At 38.3% G+C, this 24,420-nt stretch overlaps 1 protein-coding gene across 12 annotated transcripts in view; it reads left to right on the top strand.

The window, feature by feature from the left end:
* Positions 1–24,420, top strand: part of myocd (myocardin) — a 107,667-nt gene that overhangs the window by 38,506 nt on the left and 44,741 nt on the right. The gene's annotated exons all lie outside the window — the stretch shown is intronic.

Here is a 24,420-nt window from a genome sequence, read left to right as displayed (position 1 = left end):
TGAGCCGCCAAAGAAGCAGGATGAGTCATGTTTTTTTTTTTTTTTATTTTTTTTTTACAGCTCTGACTTCATGATACATGACCTCACCGGTGCTGTTGTCTTCCCTAGGATTTGTTGGATTATAAAAAAAAAGGGAGTAAAGGTGTGCTGTCCTTATTTTCTGGCAGTTCTGCAACCCAGAAACATTAAACTACAAGTTCGTGGGATGTTCCAGCTTTAACTGATTGAGGAGAATTAGAACGTGGTATTTAAATATGTTTTGAAGACACCGTGTCCTGTACGGTGAATGATCACATTGTCAGAGATTGCCCAAAAAAAGCACTATTAGTTGCTTTGGAAATTGGTCTATTGGTTTCCAATAGAAACATTTCTATTTTCTTGACTTGTACTGAAACTCCAAAAAGTCTGTTTTATTTTATTTTATTTATTTATATATATTCTGTATTTCAATCACATTATTATAGTCGATCTAATCATAATTGTCTTATCAGAGCAATTTTCAAAGATTTAATTTGTAAAAACAAAAACAAAAATTGAAGTAGTATTTAGAGCTATTGTTTAGGTTTTTAGCAATGATGTAGTCATTCAAAAAGCTTCTGGAATATTCCAGATCGCTTTTGTGATCAAATACAGATGTACCACATTATCGCATCTGCAGCCGAGCCAGCGCTGTGATTAATCTTTATTCTGGATTTACGTTTCTCTCGGGCCAAAAATATAGTAATTGTGTTAGTTCAGTTCTGCCGAATCAAAGAAAATGAATGACAAAGAATTTACCAAGGAAAAATAACTATGTTTTGCAGTCAGTGTCCCATATCCCTTCAGCCTACAGACTCTCAGCAGATAATACGCGGTCCTAGGGGATTCGTTAGCCCACAGGAGAAAGAATCCTGTAATAAACGGTATAGGCATTTGGTGAGCCAGCACGAGAATCGACATGAATTAGGAGCAAACACAAAAGAGTAGGGAAACCAATATGGCTTACAATGAAAGAATGCTTTATACAGGTTCCAGCGAATCACAGCAGCTCACACGATTGACTCAAAATTCAATTGAAAACATGTCAAAACGAATATTTATAAAAAAACAAGACCTCTTTCCAGAATGCTGTTTTGGTGTGTGTGTGCGCGAGTGTGTTATTTTTTATGTAAATCATAAGGTGAGGTATAAAATCACTTTAATAGCCAGGTTACACAGCAAAGTTCAGCCGTGAAAGTCGTGACACAAAACGGTGTATACAAACGAAACTTGTAATGAAAACAGACTTTGATAGGAGGCTTCAGGAGGACATCGTAGGTCAGCTGTCACCTCCTCTGTTTGTTGAACGTGGAACAACGTAATAAATCAGCGCGTGAGTGGTCTATAGCCGGCCTTTTAGCTCGTGTATGGAAAGCCCGTAAAATCCACCACATCTCATTTTACAAGTTTGCCAGCAGTGATCCGAATGAAAATAATGATCCTTCCTTCTGCGCCTTACATTTGTTTAAATTATGTGCCCTGTGTAAACCTACGCTAGGCCACACAAAACCACTGGCTCCTTTTCTAGTAGATTTGAGCAGATCTGGTGGAGTACTGTATAAGGTGTTAGGTCAATACAGAACTTGGTGTTGAAAGCAGTAAATGGGTATATAGTGTTTATTCTGGCCTTTGTTCCAGACCACAGGGAATTCATAACTGTTTTTTTTTTTTGTTTTTTTCAATTACCAAATAAACATAACAGGTGAATAAGAACCTGTGATATGCTTCTTATGCTACATGGTATCATGGTCACACACTATATGCGATATTCCAGGACACAATGAAAGCAATGCATGAGGCAAACAAGTCCAATAAGTCACAAAGGAAAGAAAAAAAAACGGTTGTCATAAACTATAGCACGGTCGGTGCACAATCAGGCGAAGAACAACATTCGAGAAACGGCTCAGTATGCACTATTCTTCGCATCGTAGCATAGCGTCAGCGTGGCTAATAAGCTGTAAAACACGGTTTTAATGAGCCGGAAAGTAAATGCCAGATGGAAATGACCCAGTTTTAAGCGTCTTACATTTTGTTCTTGCGCAGTACAGGGACATAAGCATTTTCAGACGTTTCAGTGTGGCTGAGCAACTTTTGAGAAATGATTTGAAACAATAGTGTGGACCATTTTGAAATGTATCCGGATTAGTGTAGCCTCAGCAACACTAGCAATATTACGTATAAATTAAATGAGTATGGTCAAACTAAAAGTTTTAGGTCACAAGTGAAAATGCTTCTGTTCAAAACAACATATCTTCTAGTAGAAGTGATAAAACTGGTAGTGTATAGTGACCTAGAAGTTGAATATTTAAATTCTAGATGTTTCTTTGTGAATAAGCAGAAGTCACTTGGAGATGAAAACCAAAACAGAATGGGTCAGAGCATCTACAAAACAGCAGGAGTCAAAGTTCACAGAGAATGGGACAATTCAATTGTCATATCGACTGTCACAATCCTTGGTCAGTTGGTTCTCCAACTAGATTATCCAGATAATCCAGATAATCCAAATTTGCAAACTCTTTCTGTAGAAATGCTAACATTTTATGTTCACACTTTTGTGGAATGTTTTGAACAAAAAGTTTGTTTCACGGAGGCCCTACCTCCCAATTTACAGGATTAAAGGTACCACAGTAAACCTTAAGATGTCTTGTGGAGTACGTGGGTCAGAGCTGTTTTTGTGGCACCTTCACAATATAAAAAGTTGATTTGCTGATTGTTGTATACTTTAAAAGATCATTTGAAAGGCCTGAATAAAAATATGCACAAAAAAACTTTGGTAAATGTAGTACACCAACCAGACATAACATTATGACCACCTGCCTAATATTGTGTTGGTCCCCTTTTGCTGCCAAAACACCTCTGACCCATCAAGCATTACATTTACATTTGTGGTATTTAGGAAACGCCCATGTTCAAAACGACAAACAAAAGTGCTTTGAGTCTCTAGGACACAAATAGTTATTCAGAGATATTGAACTGGAGATCTTGACCTGGAAAAACATTAACTTCTTCAGAAATTTGAGCTACAGTTGCTCGTCTGTTGGATCGGACCACACTGGCCAGCCTTTGCTCCCCACGTGCATCAATGTTCCTTAGCCGACCATGAACCTTTTATGAGAGCACCTTGGACCACTTTTGATAGACACTGACCACCGGGAACAGACCGGGAACACCCAACAAGAGTTCTGCAGTTTTGGCGATGCTCTGACCCAGTCATTCAGCCATCACAAAAGTCCTTACGCTTGCCCATTTTTCTGCTTCTAACACATCAAATTCGAGGACAAAATATTCACTTGATGCCTAATATATTTCACCAACTAACAGTTGCTATGATGAAGAGATTGGTAAAGTGAAAAAAAACTGACTATCATAATGTTATAATGTCATGTAATGCCTGAAAGTAGACTCGTAGTTCCTCACCCGGATCCTCTAAACCAATCAGCAACAAGCTGATGTTCAGTAATAACCGTTTTAAATTTTCATGTTGCGTTTTGCTGTCATGTATTTTGGATTTACTGTTCATGTGTTTTGCATTTATCAGCTACCATAGGCTTTTTCTAACACAGCAGTGCATTGTACTAGATTAGCCTCTATTTTTTACATGTTTATCTGTCACTGGAGTTCTTCAGAAGAGGAGTCAATAATGAGATCACAGTTCTTCTCTGAGATAAGAAGAATACAGAAATCTATAACGCCTTATGCTTATAAGGAAGTGTTGTCTTACAAATGTTGCTAAAACCGCCTGCTTGCCATCAAACTGCAGACTAGCTCAGCTTTGAATCCACATTAGAGTCACAGAAACCAGAGTGTCTGGTACTTTTCAGCACTAAATGCAGACAAGAAGTGCCTACTTTTACAGTTAAAAGCCACATGTTAAATTACAACCAAACACTTTTCTTATAGACAAAATTGGAGTTTTGTGATGTTAATTGCTTTAGACAATATGCACTATTACCCTTCAGGAAAGTTAGATTGTAAAGTTTTTAAACAATGTTCAGAAGATTGCAACCCAGTTCCAAAAAAGTATAATAAAAAGAAAAGTGTAAAAAAAAAAAAAGTATGCAATGGTTTGCAAATTTCATAATACCATATTTTATTCACAATAAAACAAAATGTTTAAAATAAGAATATATACTATTTTAAGGAAAGAAGGTAATTTCGAATTTAAGGTCTACAACAGGTTTTTAAAAAAAATGGAACAGGGCATTGTTTACAACTGTGTAGCATCGCGTCTTCTGACCATATACATCTGGGAGCTGAGGAGAGCAGTTGCTAAAGTTTTGGGAGAGGAATGTTGTCCCATGTGTCTGCATAATAATTATATGTTGCTCAACAGTTCTGGGCGGCCTTTGTTGTATTCTCTTTTCATGATGCATCAAATGTTTTCAAATGGTGAAAGGTCTAGACTGCAGGCAAGCCAGTTTAGCACCTGGACTTTTCAGATGGTCCCTCTCCTCTTTAGTCCAGAGTACTTCCTGATATTCACTCTCTTAAATGCCCTCCTCACGTCATGCTCCGAGATGGTGAACGTGTTTACCTCTTCCGACGTGCATGCTGTTTGTGTCGCTAGCGCCGCTAGCGTGGTTAGCTGCAGCCTCGAAGTGAGCATAAAAGATGTTTAGCTTGTCTGCCAGAAAAGCGTCCGCATTCCCCATTCTTGAAGATGGTGTTCTGTAGTCCGTGATTGTTCTTAGTCCATGCCACAGGCTCCTAAAGCCTGGAACTGTGACTCTAGTTTCCTCCCGTAGCGCTGCTTTGCATCCTTCACCGCTCTGCGAACACTGGAAGACGCAGCCTTGTAATCGTCCATGTTCCCGATGGCGAGCCCCGTGTTGTAGGCAGCGGAGCGGGATCTCAGAGCGTCGTGGATGGTTTTATCCACCCACGGCTTCTAGTTGGGAAACGTTCTGATGGTGGTTTTCGATGCCGTATCATCCGCTAGTTTCCTGATGAATCCAACATTTCTTATGTTTTCTTTAAACTATTTTGAATAATATATGGGTATACGAGATTTGCAAATCCTTGCATTCTGCTTTTAATAGCATTTTACATAGCATCCCAACTTTTTGAAATTAGGGTTGTACCTGGAAGTGCACATACACTAGAAAGGCCAAGAGCCAATCAGACTGCAACCTTCAAGATCCTGCAGTATTTATTATGTTGGTATTGCCATAAATGTCACTGTTTGCTAAAGCCACAGTGATTTGGTCGAAGCTATATTTGTTTGGTTGGTGGAAACACTGTGTACAGCATCTCATGTTTCTGTTCCGATATGATGTGATATGGATCAGCGGCTCTGGCTGCACACACACACACCTGCTTTTTATAATAACGAACCTCAGGCAGTACGTCTAATACCTACATTGCAGCATATGTAACGTGAGTGGGAATTCTCTGACCTGATCTACCACTGCAAATCTGGCACAGTATACCAAAACATTTGTGTAAAGCAGTTAAAAGCAATTAAAGCGGGGTTTTTTTTTCAAGTACTTTAACGTGCACCAGGTTGGTTTATGTAACAAGGCCACCAACTACACAGAGAAGACCTGAAAATAGGGCCAATTCTAATATAATCACTGTACAGATTATTTTATACCAGACATCCTGCTTTTGTTTTTACACATTGCAAATTTAAGATGAGAACAATTGTCTTTGCTTTTTTAACTATATTACCTCCTCAACAGATTTTTTAAACTGATAGTATTCCTAGTCTGTGACCTAGTGTCAAGATGTATTTATTGCTAGAGAGAGTACTTCTATAAGTCATTCCAGATAAGTGTGCCTACCAAAACACTACAAATGTAAATGTAATAAACAATTTAAACAGACTTCATACATTTTTTGGGAAACGTTTCTCACATTTCTATGATACCATTTTTCATTAGGTACAGTGTCTGTCAAAAGTTTGGAAACAGCTAGTATGTAACTTTTGTTTTTAATGCCACAAACTAGGTAATTTACTAGTATAAAAATCTACTTCGACCAAAAAATGTTAACATTTCCATAAATGTAGAACTTTATTTTTATTGAAAAAAAAAAAAATAAAAACAGCTTTACACACACTTTGCCTCTGGACAGTTTATTTCTCCAAATGTTCATCGGCAATGCCATGCCAAAGGTTGTGATCTCCTTGTGATCTCCAGTTCATCCCAGAGCAGTTCACCAAGATTTAGGTGTGGTAACTGGGTTAACAATATTGCTTTTCCTCATTGCATTGCTTAACACAAATTAGAAATATATATCAATCTAAATAGATCACATATAAAAATTTCTTATTTACATACATATCAAAACATGACAGAAGTATATTTCTCACTGTCACAATGATGTTCCACACTGTCCTGCAGAAACATACTACTTGGCAAACATTGTCAATTTGCATCGTGTCAATACTGTACGTATAAACTCAGAAAACACTTATATGGAGTAGTTTAAAACAAACCACAATTACAGTTTTATGCAAAAGTTTAGGAACCCCTGACAATGTCTATGATTTTCATTTAGAAATATTTGGCTGTTTGGATCAGCAATTTCATTTTTAACTATTAAATAATTGAAGGACACAGTAATATTTTAGTAGTGAAATGAGGTTTATTGGATTAACAGAAAATGAGGATTATGCATCAAAATGAAATTAGACAGGTGCATAAATTTGGGCACCCCAACAGAAAAATCATATCAAAATTTAGTAGAGCCTCCTTTAGCAAAAATAACCTAAAAATAAGCCTATAGATGCTTCCTATAGCATGTAATGAGTGTCGGGATTCTGGATGAATGCATTTGGGACCATTCCACCTTGATGGTTGGCGAGCATGGACAGCCCGTCTCAAATCACCCCACAGATGTTCAATGACATTCAGGTCTGGGGACTGGGATGGCTATTCCAGAACATTGTACTTGTTCCTCTGCATAAATCCTCGAGTAGATTTCGAGCAGTGTTTTGGGTTACTGGCGTAACTTCCACTTTGTGACTGATTGCTCAATGTTATTCTCAAGAATCTGCTGATATTGAGTGGAATTCATGCGCCCCTTAACTTTAACCAGATTCCCAGTACCGGCACTGGCCACACAGCCCCACAGCATGATGGAACCTCACCAAAATTTTACTGTGGGTAAAAGTGTTTTTCTTGGAACGCTGTGTTCTTTTGCCGCCATGCGTAACGCCCCTTGTTATGATCAAATAACTCAATCTTTGTTTCATCAGTCCACAGCACCTTATTCTAAAATGAAGCTGGATTGTCCAAATGTGTGTTTGCATACCTCCAGCGACTCCGTTTAGAGGAGGTCTGTGGGCTGTTTTTGACCACTCTCACCATCTTGACCATTCTCACATATTTTATGTGGCCTGCTACTTCTGGCCTTAACAAGAACTGTGCCTGTGGTCTTCCATTTCCTCACTTTGTTCCTCACAGTGGACACTGACAGCTTATATCTCTGCACTAACTTTTTGTAGCCTTCCCCTAAACTATAATGTTGAACAATCTTTGTTTCCAGGTCATTTGAGAGTTGTTTTGAGACCCCCATGTTGCCAATCTTCAGAGGAGAGTCAAAGAGAACAACAACTTGCAGTTGGCCACCTCAAATACCTTTTCTCATGATGGGATTTACCTGTCTGAAGTTCAAGGCATAATGACCTCACCAAACCAATTGTGTGTTTCAATTAATCAGTGCTAAGTAGTTACAGGTATTCAAATCAACAAAATGACAAGGGTGGCCAAATTTACACACCGGTCTAATTTCCTTTTGGTGCATATTGCGCATTTTCTGTTAATCCAATAAACCTCATTTCACTACTGAAATATTACTGTGTCCTTCAGTTATTTGATAGATCAAAAAGAAATTGCTGATCCAAACAGCCAAATATTTAAAAAAGAAAATCATGGACATTGTCAGGGGGTTCCTAAACTTTTGTATACAAATGTATTTTAGATTTAGACACTTTTTCAAACCATTTTGTCTAAGAAAATACATACTATATGGAAAAAGTTTTGGAACACTCAATTTTTCCAGCAATATGTGGTTCTTCCCCAAACTGTTACCACAAAGTTGGAGACACAATTGTACAGGATGTCTTTGGATATGATATCATTAAAATTTCACTTTACATGAACTTTAAGACCCAAACCTGTTCCAGCATGACAATGCCCCTGTGCACAAAGCTCAATGAAGATACACTGTAGTTTACATTGGTTGGTGTGGAAGATTTGGAATGGTTTAAACACTTGGGATGAATTGTAACACTGACTACACTCAAGGTCTCCTTACCCAGTACATAAGTACCTGACACCCTTGTGGCTAAATCTAGTGGAGCATCTTCCTAGAAGAAATGAAGTTATTTAGACTACAAACACTAACTCAAAAAGCACAAATCTTATGGTCAGGGTTCACAAATTTCTGTTTATATCGTGTAAATTAACTACCAGTCAAACAGTTCTTATGGGTTCTTAGCTTTACCACAATAAAGTCAGGCTAACTTGTAAAGCACATGCTAGTCAGAGCGTTAGGTTTGCCAAAGGCCCTGCTGTGTTTTGTTGTTTTGCAGAGCACTTTGTCCTCAGTCTGACATGCAGAACTCCAGCTTCTCAAAGCTGCAAAAGGTTCTAGGGTGCTAAATCCCCACGAGGCTCGGAGTCCAACCGAATTCCACTGGCGAGAGTTTTGCTTGTGTTGGAGGTTGAGCACAAATCAAGCAAGAAGACCAGGGCAGATAAGATGACTCTACACACGTCAGAATGTTCTTTTCATTTCCACACCGAGACGCTGAACCATGTGTGACAACCTCTTTCCTGAGGTCTGTGTGTCTATAACTCCACACATCCACAAAATACAATCTAAGTTGTGTTCCTGGGTCACGCTTGTACTCAGTGTTCTCTATTTGTTTGACTTGACTGAAACGATAAGCGTTTTGGAACTTACGTAAATCTATAAGGCTTTATGCTTATAAGGAAGTGCACATTTTCACGAGTGTTGTTGTGGAACTAGCCTGCTTGCTATCAAACGTGGAATAATCGAGTTTAAAGGCACTTTTACCTCAGCGTTTAAACAAAATAAAGACAACAATGATCTTCGGATTTTTTTTTTAGTTCTTTCGTTTAATTTTTTACTGTTTACTAATCACAACCTTTTTGCCAATTTGAACAAAACAAACCGACCATATCAGTGGGATATTTAGTCCCACTGATATATATTTATATATATATTTTTTGAAATTGCTCCATTCGGGCAGTACGATATGCTTGGAACAACACGCTCGAATTATCACGACCCTTCAAACTTCAGCGAAGTCTATCAGCACACAAGCAAAACATTCAACCAACAATCAGCGAAAATGAGGTATATAATGAATGAAGAATATTTAACATGCAAACAAAGAGTTCTGTGAAAAATCGAGCATTACAGACTTGGGCCGAAACTTTTAATGTGTACAATGGTGAAGAATTCTAAACAAACCCAGATATAAGGGTCACAGTTGAAAATTGTGTGTGGTGGGACGTGTTTTTATACAATAACGGGGAGCAAAATTCCTCACTATAATAGAGGGGACATTTTGCTTTATATGTGCATTAATAATAAATAAATAAAATGAATTTTTAAATTAACTGCTATGTTAATAAGAGGTCCTCAGGAGGTAACTAAGACCATTTTGTGAATTTGTGTGTGTGTTTTTATTTGTTTTTGTGACTAGTTAAGACCAAATTGTTCTGGCTTTACAGGAAAAAACATTGTGATCTACTTTGTCAGGACCTGGTCAAGTAAAATGCTTATTTTTAAAGTTGTGTTTTGTTTTTGTTTAAACTATTGCTGAGCTTAAGTGAGACATCTATGGAGGACTCCCAGCAACCCACACAGCCTACAGACACAGCTACCATGGACTACTGTACATTTCCCAAAACACACACACAGCCTTGTTTTTGAGTTTGCATCTATATTTTTGGCGTTGTTCATTGCTTCTTGTCTCTCGATTCCCCGGAATACGTTGTTTTCCTGATTGGAAACTTGGTGTTGTTTAACTCATTGGACTTTCACATTTGGATTACGTTTCAAATTTGTTTGCATGCATTTCAGGAAAAAAACTACTTACAGAGACCTCTGATATATGATATGATTATGCTCAGATTTGGAATTAGGTGGTCGATCTGACTAGAGGTGATGAAAAAAAGAATTTCAGCACACTTTTTTCTTTTAAAAACAAAAAAAAAAACAAAATTCAAAAGCCACCTTAGAAACTTGCATTGACATCTACCAACAAAAGGAACCCATTCGAACAAAAGGCCCGATTTGGTCTAGTTCTAATGGTCTCTGTTTTAAATATCTAATTTTATATATTGTGCCCTTATTAATAAAATTCTGAAAATCTTTTACACAGTCTTTTACAAGGTGTTTAAATAGACAAAAGAAAAGAGAAATTACTTACGGTTATGTTCCAGTGCTTCTGGGGTTTCCTCCGGAAACTCTGGTTTCTTCCTCGAAGATTTGCAATGCAGGCTGATTGGCATTCCCGTAAAATGATGCGTGATGGTTATTGCAGTGCTTAAATCCCATGGCATAGGTTCCCTTCAACCATGTGTTGAATAAGAAATAAAAAGGATGGCAGGACAATTATAAGATGAAATGAAATGAAACAGGGTCTGATGTGGATGATGTGTAAAAAAGTTCTCTTTTCCATTAAACGTTGACCGATCTATAGCAGCTCACTCTAGAGCTTTTACCCCAACCTATGTATAGTAAATCTTCATGGAGCTGGCTTTCTGCACAGGGGCATTGTCATGCTGGAACAGCAAAATTGAGTGCGAAAGAATCCAAAGACACCCTACACTATTGTGTGCCTCCAATGTGTGGTAACAGTTTGGAGAAGAACCAAATGGCTGGAAAAGTCAGGTGGCCTAATACTTGTGTCCATATAGTGTAGGGCTGCAGTTAATGATTTTTTTAATAATCAAATTAATCAGACAATTATTTTCTTTGTCGGATATTGATTAAGATTTTTTTTAATTAGCGGTTTTACCTATTATAATTATATTAAACTATAATTTAGGGTTTTTATGTATAAAAGCATATTTAAAAAAATGCAAAAGTGAGTTCAATCATCTTTCATCTAGACATAAAGCTTATAGTGGCTGCTTGTTGTGAAGTGCATAAAGGATTTCTCCTTGAACAATACCCTCATGCTCGTTTGTTCCTTTTGGGGGGGAAAAAATAAAAAAATAAAAAAAATCAATCATTTGAATATAAAAAGGTTTTTATTATTATTTTTATTGTATTGTGCAGATGGCAAGTGGACAATTATGCTTAAAAAAAAAAGTTATCTAAAATATAATACCACATTCCTTTGACAATTTTTGTTTAAAGAAATTGACATTTTGGTTCATTTTAAATATTTAAGCATCTAGAATAGATATAATTGTCATTTTGTAGAATAATTAAATGATATATGCATACATTAAATATACACACATTAAAACAAGCATTTAAACTTAAAGTAAATCGCGTTTGAAAACAGAAGTTACTGTTGTAGTAGACAAATACTATATAAAGAGAATGGAACAGAGAAACAAAGCAAGCTAACGTGTGAAGAAAAAAAAAACAAAAAAAAAAACTAGCATTTCATTAAACGTTACCATTTTCACATGATGGGGATTATACAGTTTTTGCTCACCATACTGATGTTTCGCTTTCATCCGTGACACCAGCGTGTTTGCTTTTCACATGCTTGTGCATCACTGTGGTACTTCCATCCCACACAAGCTCCACGTTGCATAACTTGCAGGTACAGTTTTCTTTGTTGCGTTAAATATAAAATGCTCTCATGCCACGATGACTTAGGAAACACTTTTTCCTGCTGCCATCTTGTGCTAACTTGCAAATTAAGCAGCCCAACTAATTGATCATGTAATTTGTTCTTTCAGTTTCAATCTTAAATTTTTTATTTTTTCCCCTTCAGAGGAACCAGACTTCGAAATATGAGAGTTTTTTTTGTGGTTGAATTGCATGAACAAGAGAAATGCATTTCAGTTCAGAAACAAGAACCGACAGAACAAAATATCAAATCTGGACCATGTGAAAAGTTTTCCAGACAGCCACGTCCATACGGTGTGTGTGTAGAAGCAGGGTGTTATAAACAAACACATCTAATGAATCTTTTTCTAAGATAAGCATGCACAAGTCACATTTCGCAGCGGCCTTCAGAACTGACAAAAGACGCCAGAATTCGAGAGTCTTCAAAGGTCAGCGGCGTCTTTGGTCTCAGGTTCGTGATTCTTTACTCCGGCTATTGTTATTTACATGGGGAAGCCGATAGTGAAATTACACTGATGTTTCCAGTCATGGTCCTTGTCACAGGCCTAGCTAAAGTCTTCAGAAATGCACTCCTGTATTGTGTCATATAAATGTTTGTCTGCTGGAATGCGCTGCTGTGCATCAGCGCATCGCCTGTGCTTTTCCATTTTTGCCGCTTGCGAAAGGTCATCTGAAGTGTGCTATTTCTCACTGATGCTTCATCTGGCTAATTACCTTGCTCATGGAAAGTGTTTGTGTATACAACTTAATCACACACGGGCACACACACACACGGTCTATCTTTCTCTCTCTCCGCACACACACACACAATGCAGCCAAGTTCTACGCTCTAATAAAAAGTTTTAATTAACTGTTTTAGTGTCTGTCAAACATAGGTTCCCAATGCTGTATAATTTTTAGAAAATTCTCTTCTCACTTCCAACCTTTCCCTCTCCTTACGCTAGTAAATCCACGCATGTTCCAACCCCCTCCAGAAATCGATGTTGAATGAATGAACCGATTAGCATCAGGGATATTTTGTGCTTAGCTTATTCAAGGCTTGTTACAGTCACTTTTCTAGAACGACCCCGAGTTTAGTAACCAGTTTCAAGCTGAGGTCATGCAGGAAGGCTTGGAGCGACGTCAGATACACAGGAGAAGTGAGCCTTTAAGGACAGGGAATGTACTCGGTGCCGCTTGCCATTACGATCACGCTGCTGCCATTTCCTTAAACCGTTCCACTCCACTGATTCCAACTACATTAGAAGCGAAGGTAGATTAGTTCATCAGGCAAGAGACGCAAGGCTGAGGGCTCGGTGACTCACAAGACGGCGGACGCACATGAGTCATGCACTTACAGGCGCTTTTGTAGCGTAATATTTATCATTTGCCTTACAAAGAGGATAAAATATTATCTTCAATAAAAGGTCAGTTCGACAGGCTTGCAGCCACGACCAGCGAGGCTGTCCAAATTTACTAGCGTAACTCCCTTCTTGAGCTCCTACTGTAAATAAGCCAAAGCTAATACAGGCAAGTAAACATAAGGATACCGGGTTCCCTTCATAAGCTTTCAGCGATGTTTGAGTTCTAAGGCTATGAAACTATAGCTTAGCACGAAAGCTATGATGCACAATCACATTTCCATCTCAAACAGTGGTATTAAAAAAATATATCTTTGTAGATACTGATCCCTTATTAAATGTCAAGACACATTTCTGATGCAGCAGATGTTAAAATACAGAACTTTAAATTCCTCAGCCTGCACATCTCCAATGGCCTGACATGGTCACTAAACACTGCTTTCATGAGGATGAAGAGAGACAGTATGACCCCTTCCATCCTCACTGGTTTCTACAGATGTGTCATTAAGAGCCGATTTACCAGCAGTAAATGTAATTCGTTACTGTACTTTTTTACGTATCTGTACTTTACTGACATTTTAAAGTCAAAAATCTTCATTGTTACTCAACTATCAAAATCAGTTGTTCCTTTCAATTTATGAGTGGATTAAAAACTTAACAGGTCAAGAACACAGGAAGCCACCAATCAGGGAGTTAGAGAAAGCGTACAACAGGGTGAGGAGTTGTGGTATTGTATGAGGAAGTCAGGTGTGTCAGAGAAGTATGTGAGGGGGGTGCAGGAAATGTATGAGGACAGTGTGACAGCAGTGAAGTGTGCAGTAGGAACAACAGACTGGTTTAAGGTGGAGGTTGGATTGCATCAAGGATCACCTCTGAGCCCTATCCTGTTTGCAGTGGTGATGGACAGTTTGACTGATGAGGTCAGACAGGAGTCTCCGTGGACTATGATGTTTGCGGGTGATATTGTGATTTGAGAGAGTGGGGAGCAGGTTGAGAAGAGCCTGGAGAGGTGGAGGTACAAGCTGGAAAGAAGGGGAATAAAAGTTAGTAGGAGTAAGACAAAGTACATGTGTGTGAATGAGAGGGAGGGCAGTGGAGTGGTGCGGTTGCAGGGAGAAGAGGTGGAGAAGGTGGAGGAGTTCAGGTACCTGGGGTCAAACAGTGCAAAGTAATGGAGAGTGTGTTCGAGAAATAAAGAAAAGAGTACAGGCAGGGTGGAGTGGTTAGAGAAGAGTGACAGGAGTGATTTGTGATAGAAGGGTACCTGCAAGAGTAAAAGGGAAAGTTTATAGAATTGTGGTGAGAACTGTGATGTATGGTTTAGAGACAGTGGCATCGACTAAAAGATAGGAGGCAGAGCTGAAGGTAGCAAAGCTGAAATGAGATTTTCATTGGGAGTAACGAGGATGGACAGGTTTAGAAACAAGTTTGTATTTCGGTAGGAGCATGCTAAGGATGGAGCCACCAGAAAAGAGAAAGGCCAAGGAGGAGGTTTATGGATGTGGTGAGGAAAGACATGCAGGTAGTTGAAAAAGGCAGATGTACAGGACAGGGCAGTATGGAGACGGATGATCCGCTGTGGCGACCCCTAAAGTTTTGAAGTTTTTAAGTTCCTGCTTGGTGGTATCTACTTTGTACGAACATACAGTTCAGCATCAGTTCAACAACAAGCAGAATTTATAAGCAATGAGATGATGGAACTCCTGACTTTAACTTACAACACGGTGGCCTTATTTGCACTATTTTTATGAAGTAGTTGAAATGTTTTGAGGGTCATGATAATTGTAATAGATATTGATCTTTATTTTACTCATTAATGTCATTCTTTCAACAGTGTGCTGAGAGTAACATACTGAGTTGATTAAGCAGAGTGTCTTGTGGCAAAAGTGATACTAGGAACATTATATTCATAAATTCTAGAACTTTGAAAGCAAATACTTTTGTACTTTTACTCAAGTGAAAGTTTAAAGAAAGCACTTTTACTGGAGTAATATTTTGCCCAGTGTATCTCTACATTGACTCAAGTACATGGTTTGCATATTTATCACTATCTGGAATGGAAACTGTTTAACATCTGACCCCCAAAAAAAAAAAAAAAAAAAAAAAAAAAGTGTTCCAGCCATTTACACTTTTACACTATCAGGATGGAACTCGTCGCATTTTTGGGCTCTTGAGCAAGGCCCTTAACCATTATCTGCTCATTAAAGTAAAAATAAGATAATAGTAAGTAGAGATAATGGCTTCTGCCAAATTCTGTAAATAAAGATTTCCACCAAGCCTCCCATTACATAGGCTAAGCCTCTCTAGTATTCTGCATTGGACTGGTGTGTTATACAGAGGGTATTCTTGCTTTACAAGCACAATCCTTATTCATAAAATAGGCTCCGGATTCACTGCAACCTTGACCAGTATTAAGCAGCTACCGGAGATAAATGAGGAGGCTGAATGAAACTAGAGAACACTAACTATATCTAAAGGATCAAGCTGTCTCTAAACCTAGCAAAACGTAATTCTTTGGCTCCGACAACGTCTAAACTCTTACCATCAGCCCTTCCTCAAAAAAAATAAAAAATAAAAAAATGGTCTAAATGTTTTAGGCAGGTGTTTGGATTTGTCCAAGCCTCCGCAGGTGTGCTCTGTCAAAAATCCCGGTCTAACGCGGAGATTGAGGCAGCCCTGAGTACTTCCTGTAATAAAACAAGGCACATAGCCGTAAATAAAAATTTGTACAAAAATGCATACTCGTGTATTTTTTAGCTTTGTGTTGATTGTATTGCTCCAAATAATAATCATAAAAAAAATGAGTTGAATCTCTAAGTCAGGGGGTCATCAGTGGACTGTGGCTTAACTGCTGCTGAAAAATCAAAGTTTATCAAATGATACACAACATGCAAATACAGTTTTTACAAGAGGATTTGCACTTAAAAACTAAAAAAAACAATCGATGAACGACGTGTCGAGAGGAAAGGAACGGAAGCCTAGCAAACGTGTGGAAATGCATGAATGGAAATTCATGCGAAAGATTCCAGGGAGGTCCCCTGTGTTTTGCTTGTGACGGGTATGGTGCGTTAAAGGTTGTCACACAAACCTGAAGAGAAGTACACCCACTATAAACTTTCCAGGAGCTTTTTAAACACTGCCTGTGCCAGCCCGGAGAGCTAGAGCTGGACCAGGGAGCTTCAGCGAAAAATGTCAAGCACATACGCGCACCCGCTCGCATGCTGCTCACCAGCCTCGCTGGAGATTATATGGTTTCTTTGTATTTATATTACCTTATGTATTTAGATTACACAGCCTTCTCTTTATTTTCCAAGTTAAACACACACAGTATTATTCATGGCCAAGGAGGGGAACCTGTAGTGTACCAGGATGATTGGTAGGCATTCAGAGGTAGCGTTTGACGAAGGCTGTGCCACTTCGGGGTTAAAACGGGACAAAACACTGTAGTGTGACATTTACATTTCTTATGGGACAAATCGAGACGGTATATTGAAGTATATTTCTCAATGAATATACTGTGCATCATCCCCAATGAGCAGGTCAGTCAGAATGGTGGAAAAAACATGCTGAGATGATATTAGGAAGAAATCTTGAAAGAACCAGACTGAAAAGGGAGCCTTATCCTCATCTGGATGGCATCCCAAAACCTATTAACTATATTTCCATCTTTATCAAACTGTACATTGAACACAGTATTTCACTAAAAAGAAGAAAACAAAGTGGTGAGCTGTGAAAGAGTTAGTATCATCCTGAAATTTCGGAAATCTGCAGCGATGCATGTGAACGTGTTCAATACACGATGTGAAGCACAAGGTTGCTGAGGCCATGGTCACAAGCACAATTTCATGTTGATCTCACCACACAGTGTGAGGGACTGAGCACACCTCCCAGTGTTGTTTTAAAAAAAAAAAAAAAAAGCATAACTGATTGGACTGGCACAGATTGAGGACAAACATTCCAGGCTTGATGCGCTTGCTGGCATGGCCTTTAGAACCTTGTTGAACTGAGTGCTCGAATTAATTGACACTCAGCACTTGCGTTTTTCCCGCTGCTTAGGTAAAGTGCTGAGAGACATTTCCTCAGGATTAAAATGGAAACTGGAAATGCTAAAGAACAAAATGTACACAATGGCAGCACTCTCGGGCAGCTTACTGATTTCACTGCTAAAGTGTACAAAACCTGCTTTATAAACCAAATAGAAGTACTGTTAGTAATGTTAGACTCACAGATTTCCGGGCTTACTTGAGTTAACTAATGTAGAGTTTGTGAAGTCCAGATTCATTAGAAATGCCTACGTACTACTACAAAATGATCGTGCTTTACCCCTCATATCTGGCACATCCAGCTCATTTTTCATCCCCAGTATGGTATAATTAATTTCCTCCATAAACTTACATACATACAGTGGGGCAAAAAAGTATTTAGTCAGCTACTAATTGTGCAAGTTCTCCCACTTAAAACGATGAGAGAGGCCTGTAATTTTCATCATAGGTACACTTCAACTATGAGAGACAAAATGAGAAAAAACAAATCCAGAAAATCACACCCAAATCGAGGGAGATTATCAGTGGTCTTGTATGTCTTCCATTTTCTAATAAGCTCCCACAGTTGCTTCTTCACACCAAGCTGCTTACCTATTGCAGATTCAGTCTTCCCAGCCTGGTGCAGGCCTACAATTTTGTTTCTGGTGTCCTTTGACCACTCTTTGGTCTTGGCCATAGTGGCATTTGGAGTCTGACTGTTTGAGGTTGTGGACAGGTGTCTTTGATACTGATAATGAGTTCAAACAGGTGCCATTAATACAGGTAACAAGTGGAGGACAGAGGAGCCTCTTAAAGAAGGAGTTACAGGTCTGTGAGCGCCAGAAATCTTTTTTGTAGATGACCAAATACTTATTTTCCACCATAATTTGAAAATAAATTCTTTAAAAATCAGACAATGTGCATTTTGTCTCTTATAGTTGAAGTGTACCTATGATGAAAATTACAGGCCTCTCTCATCTTTTTAAGTGGGAGAACTTGCACAATTGGTGGCTGACTAAATAGTTTTTTGCCCCACTGTGTATTGTGTACACCTGACAATAACATTTGTTTGCTTTGTGAACATCTTATTCCATATTTAGTTCACATTTACTGTTTTAATGACCTCTACAGTTCTGGAAAGATCTTCCACTACATTTTCAGGGTGTTCTTGTGGAGATTTGGGCTTATTCAGCTACAAGGGCATTGGTAAACATTGATATAGGGTGGGGAGACAAAGGGTGGGCTGCAATCATCTTTTCATTTCATCCCACAGTTGTATAATGGGGTTGAGGTCAGAACTCTATAGCAGGCCACTCAAGAATTTCCTGCAATTCCAACCTATGCAAACCATTGCGATGCTGGAACAAATTTGAGTCTTCCATCACAAGTGAACATAACATTTCATGCTAAAGCATCCAAAGACATCTTCTACAATTGTGGGCCTTCAACTTTGTGGTATCAGTTTTTAGAAAGAACCACATATGGCTGGAAAAGTCAGGTGTCCCGATACTTTTGTCCATATAAAGTAGGCTAGTTCTTATTTTAACCTTGCACATTTTTCCAAAATAAACACCATGAAAAACATCTTACCATCAACAACTTATCTATTTTATCCAGTTTCAAAATGTTAATATATTATTGAACTGAGATCATGTTTTTTGTCAAGCAAACAAACATTCTATTCCAGGGAAAAAAGAAAAGTGTTACATACAGTAATTAATAAGAACGTGTGCATATAAACTGTTTTAGTGTCTACGCTTTAACTAAAACAGACAAGCGGCAGTTTATTTCCTGAAAGTGGTCACGCTGTATACAGTGTATGTGCCAAAAAAATCCAAAACCTTCCAAAAACTACTGAGGTCCAGACCTCGGTGTCCTTACATCTATTTATACTAGCAGTGAAGTCTTTATTGATTAATGAGGAACGCTTCGACATTCCATTGCGTCCAGTGATGAATGCTGGTGATATCGGATAGGAATCGGAAAATCTGATATCCCTAAATAGTTTGGTAATTAAACGATTCGAGTTGAGCAATATGTTATATTATACAATCTTACTGATGATGTAATAAGAATGATGCAGGGCAAACTATTGCACACAACTCAAGCTAGTTAAGCTTGTTATGCTAGCTCTGTATTCATGCATGTGAAAAATCTCAATTCTCCATACCTTGCTGTTTATTACAAGGAGATGGTAGCTTAGCGGTCAAGACATTGGACTTTGGACCTGAATGTCATGAGTTCAAATCCCAGCTACACCAAGCTGCCCCTTCAAGACCCCTCTGCAAGGCCCTTAACCCCATATTTGCTCTGTTGTATGAATGAGATAAACGTGAGTTGCTCTGAATAAGGGCATCTGCCGAAATGCCGTAAATGTATTTATTAGCAGAGATTGTGCACACATCCTTCACTCATGTTTTAAAAGACTCTAGAAAAAACTGACTTTTCACTCAAGTTAAAGTAAAGAAGTTTGGGTCTGACATATCTTAAGTTAAAAGTAGCCTTTACTACAACCTGTTTTAGTTTTACGCTGGTAACTGGACCTCACATTGTAATAATATTTTAATGCAAAAGAATCGCAAATTTTTTTACCCAATGAATTTATCCAGGCTGAACATCCACCATATGGAACACAAGCAGAGATGATGATCAGGTGATCAGAACGTCTGTGGTGTGTGAAATCCAGGAAATGATCTACAAGTGGTCGGTTGAAAAAGCCACATATTGACAGGAAACAGGTTGATGGGCTGAAAACCGCGTTCAATGAGAAGAAAAAATATTGATCATCTCAACAAAAAGATTAAAACTAAAGTAACGAGGCTGTTTTTTCAAATGTAAGAAGTAGAAAATACAGATATTTGTGTAAAAAAAATTTATCAGCGAAAGTGAAAAGAAAGTAAAAAAAAAAGGGAAATAAAATACCGATACCAGAAAAATCTACAGTACAGTAATAAAAGTGTTTGTACTTCATTACCTGCCATTACTGTTTATCAGACATCCATTGGAGGCACTGAGCCACCAGGGTCCACAAAAATCCCCAAATACCCTGCATTCATACATTTATTAAGATCAAATAATCCAATGCTGAAAATGAAACCTTGTATTGACCTCTTCATATATTTTCAAAAGGCAGACCTGCTGGCTCACTTACCATCAATCCATCCTTTGTGAATCACCAACATTAATATCTACAGACTGGCTACAGCACAGAGCATTCAAACTTGATGCCTTTTTGGATTTGGACCCCTGGATCTGGTGAGCTGCTTGAGACTCCCTGATTCTTCTTTCAGCTAATATTCAAATCTTTCTTGGCATCTCTGCTCTGCTGTTTTTTTTTTTTCTTTCAAATCTGGGGAACTGGAGCTATTTTTCTGTTGAAAGTAAGCACAAGTAGACTCAAAATTTTCTTCATTCTTTTTTTCTTTCTTTCCGAACCAAGAATCGAGGAAGTGTCCAAGTTCAATGACTCTTTCCAAAGGATGTGGGTGCTGATTATTAAATAGTGTTAAATATTTTCCTCCTGCACAAGTAGTTCAGCTGTGTTTTTAAATGTGTGTTGGCTAAAGAGGACTGTAATGTCCGCATGACGTCAATCAAAGAAGAAAACTGGAACGCTTGGCAGTTTATGATGCTTACAGTCAGGTCAGTTCACTTTGAATGGATTTATATAGTTACTGTATTTAATAGAGAATTAAAATCAAGGTGTGTTCTCAATGCATTTTGTATGCATTATGTATCTGGTATTAAAAAAGGAAAGGAGATTTTAACCTATAAAATATAACCTTGGTATTACTAGGGACCGCTGATATCACATATTTTCTAATCAAGTACTTTTAGTAGTTGGTTATAACAATATTACGGAAGTCCTAAGAGGCCATGCATTGTAATTTTATTTTTTTTTGTAGTCACGATCATAATTTACTTGCTATAAGATTTGTTTTTTTATTATTATGACTTAGTTTTCTTGTGACCTTGGCATTACAGATGTTTTCTCATTATCACGACTTAGTTTTCTCGTGATCACAACGTAAAAACCCGTCAAGAGAATCTTGCGCCTTGTAAATGTTTTTGGTGGATATCATGGAAAACAGGTTGATGTCTAAAACTCTATGGGAAAGTTAATAATTTCCTGCAGCAAATTTGGACTTTATCTCTAGTTAGTGCGAGTCCCTGATCAAAGTAAAAGCGAATTCGGTCATCCATGATGCTGTAATGATGCCTCTAGAACAGGGGTCACCAACCTTTTTGAAACTGAAAGCTACTTTTTGGGTACCGATTAATGTGAAGGGCTACCAGTTTGATACACAAGTTGTCAGTTTGATCTGAAATAACAAATTTGCTCAATTTACCTTTTATTCATGCATTCATTCATTTTCTCCCGCTTATCCGTAATTCGGGTCGTGGGGGCAGCAGTCTAAGCAGGCCCCCGCCTTCGACTGCTGCCCAATCCTCACAGCACCGTCCCTTATGGTCCCTCCTGCAGGTGGTGAGCCCACGGGAAGGCGGCCCCACGTCACTCCGACGTCACGGACCTTGATATTTCCCTCGTAAGGGATTACCTTTTATTATATGTTATTATTAATAACTAATGATATTCATCTATGTGAAGACACTGAAAATGTTAATGATTTCTCACAATAATTATCAACAATGATTTAACAAAGTAGGAAACAGCTATTTTTAGAAAAGGCCCGTGGGATACTCATGTGGTCCTTGCGGGCACCATGTTGATGAACCCTGCTCTAATACATTCTCATATGTCGAATACACTGAAAAAATAAGCACTGATCAGAACAAAACAATGTTTAAGTCGAGATGACGGGAAAATTAAGTTGTAATAGCGAGAAATCAACTTTTGTTATGTCAAGAAAACGTGTCAAAATCATGAGAAAATGAATTCGTGATCACGAGAAAACAACTTTTGTCCAATACTGGTACCAGTATTTTTGAAAGAAAGCCATCATACTTAATATTGAATAGGTTAAAATAGGCTGGACGTTTGTGACAAAATATATTTTGTCATATAAACTGTACTTCAACAGTTACCTCATGTTTTAACCTTCCTAGGTTTTTCTAAAGAAACAAGTGAATGTTGACATTTTTTCCCTTGAGCTTGTTTAACTTTTTGACTGATCGACCCAAGATATATGACTGAGAGAGAGAACGCTGTTTTGTTTGTACAATGAATAGCAGAAAAGCTAAAGAGAAAATAGTTCCTATTTATGTTAACTAGGTTTAAGGCTCTTTAGCCTATTTAACTTCTGATCCTCTTAATACAACACTAGTATTAAAAGAATTCATAAAATAGGATCAAGTCACCCATCCTTTACAATCACCTCAGTTTTGGTGAATGGCTGCTTGCACTGCTGAATAATTAATTTTATAATGGGACTCTGGAGAGTTTGGTTTGGCATTGTTTAGGTTGGTGTAATGTGGTTTGATGTGGTGTGGGTTGTTTTGGTTGGATGCACTTTGCTTTGGTTTGCTTTAGTTTGGTGTTTCATTTGTTTGGGGTTTATCAGGGTGTCAAGAAATGAAGAATGCCTTATGCTTTTTCAGCCCAAACTTTGAAAGTGTGATTAAACAAAAGGCTGTAAGTCCAAAAATCAAACAATCATCAAAAGTTATTAAACAAATTCATGAACATGGAACACCCTCCCTGCCTTTTTCTTTGTATTTGTTTAGACGCATATCCAATCATCTATTAGACATCCGTTTACATAACTAATCTTCCACACATCAGCTTTAATCTGTCTGCATTCGTCATCCACGGCTGATAGAAGCTCAGCAAACGAAGTCATATTAGTTATAAATAGGGTACATGTCCTAAAAAAAAGCGTCTGCGTGTGGTGCAGAAGGTCAGAAGTATGACAGATGATGGTATTGGGTAAAGTGATGAGATTTCGAATAGCAGATGGTGTTGCCAATAGTAAAAATATGTCTGTATATTAAAGTTAGATTAGATTGTAAGCGTGATGTGCAGTTTGTACAGCAGTACAGGTTTACTGAGGATGGGTTCCCCTTTGAGTCTGGTTCCTCTCAAGGTTTCTTCCTCATATCATCTAAGGGAGTCTTTCCTTGCCGCTGCTCATCAGGGACAAACGCACACCATTCACCTTCACTGTTGTTTTCTGTAAAGCTGCTTTGAGACAATGTCTGTTGTGAAAAGCGCTATACAAATAAACTTGACTTGACTTGACTTGACTTGACTCTCTTTTAAAAATAATTCAACATACAGCCATTATTTTTAAAATAGCTGGCAACAAAAGTGAGTATGCCCTTAGTAAACATGTCAAAACTGTGTCCAAATTGACAATATTTTGTGTGAGCACCACTGTTTATCCAGCACTGCCTTCTCAGTATGGAATTCACCAGAGCTGCACAGGTTGTTGCTGGGATACTCTTCCACTTCTCCATAATTACATCATAGAGCTGCTGGATGTTAAGCACATGACACTTCTCCACCTTCCCCTTGAGGATACCCCATAGGTGCGCAATAGGGTTTTGATCTCGAGACATACTTGGCCTTCTCACCAGGGTGTCACCACACAAGCTGGACACCATCTGAGCCAGATTTCTTGTGAGCCAGCTTAAAACAAGGCTTCCTTTTGGGATGATGGATATGCAATCTGACTTCTTGCAGTGTGGCATATGGTCTGAGCACTGACAAGCAGACCTTCTCCTTTTGCAACCTTTAAAGCAAGGCAGGCAGCACTCATGACTCTTTGATCGACCCTTGTGAGGCCTGTTCCAAATGGAACCGTCCTGGAAAACCTCTGTATGACCCTGGCCACTGTACTGTAACTGAGTTTCAGGGTGTTACTGAACTTCTTATAGCCTACATATAATTAAATATGGCTGGAAAATTCAGGTGTCCTAATACTTTTGTCCATATAATGTTACATATACATATTATGGGTTGGAAGTGTGTGGTAGATCTTAAGTGGCCTGCTATTGAGCTCCGAACTCAACCCAACTGAACACATTTGGGACGAAGTGGAACGCTGACTGCACCCCATGGCTGAATGAGCACAAATCTCTATGACTCTTCAAAATCTAGTGGAACGTCTTCCCCTGAAAAGTTGAATGGGATGTTCCGCTGTCAACAAACGTATTATATATACAAAATTTTCCCTCAATTATTTTTTCCTGAAAAAAAATAAATAAAATTGGTTTTAAAAATAAACTTTTTTATTTTATTCCTTTTTTTTTTCCAAACATACCCCAATCGTAGATACAGCCATGGA

Source organism: Silurus aristotelis, assembly GCF_946808225.1.
Source record: "Silurus aristotelis genome assembly, chromosome: 12".
Lineage (NCBI taxonomy): Eukaryota > Metazoa > Chordata > Actinopteri > Siluriformes > Siluridae > Silurus > Silurus aristotelis.
Note: the sequence above shows the minus strand (reverse complement) of the source record. Positions and strands in the feature narration are given on the sequence as shown.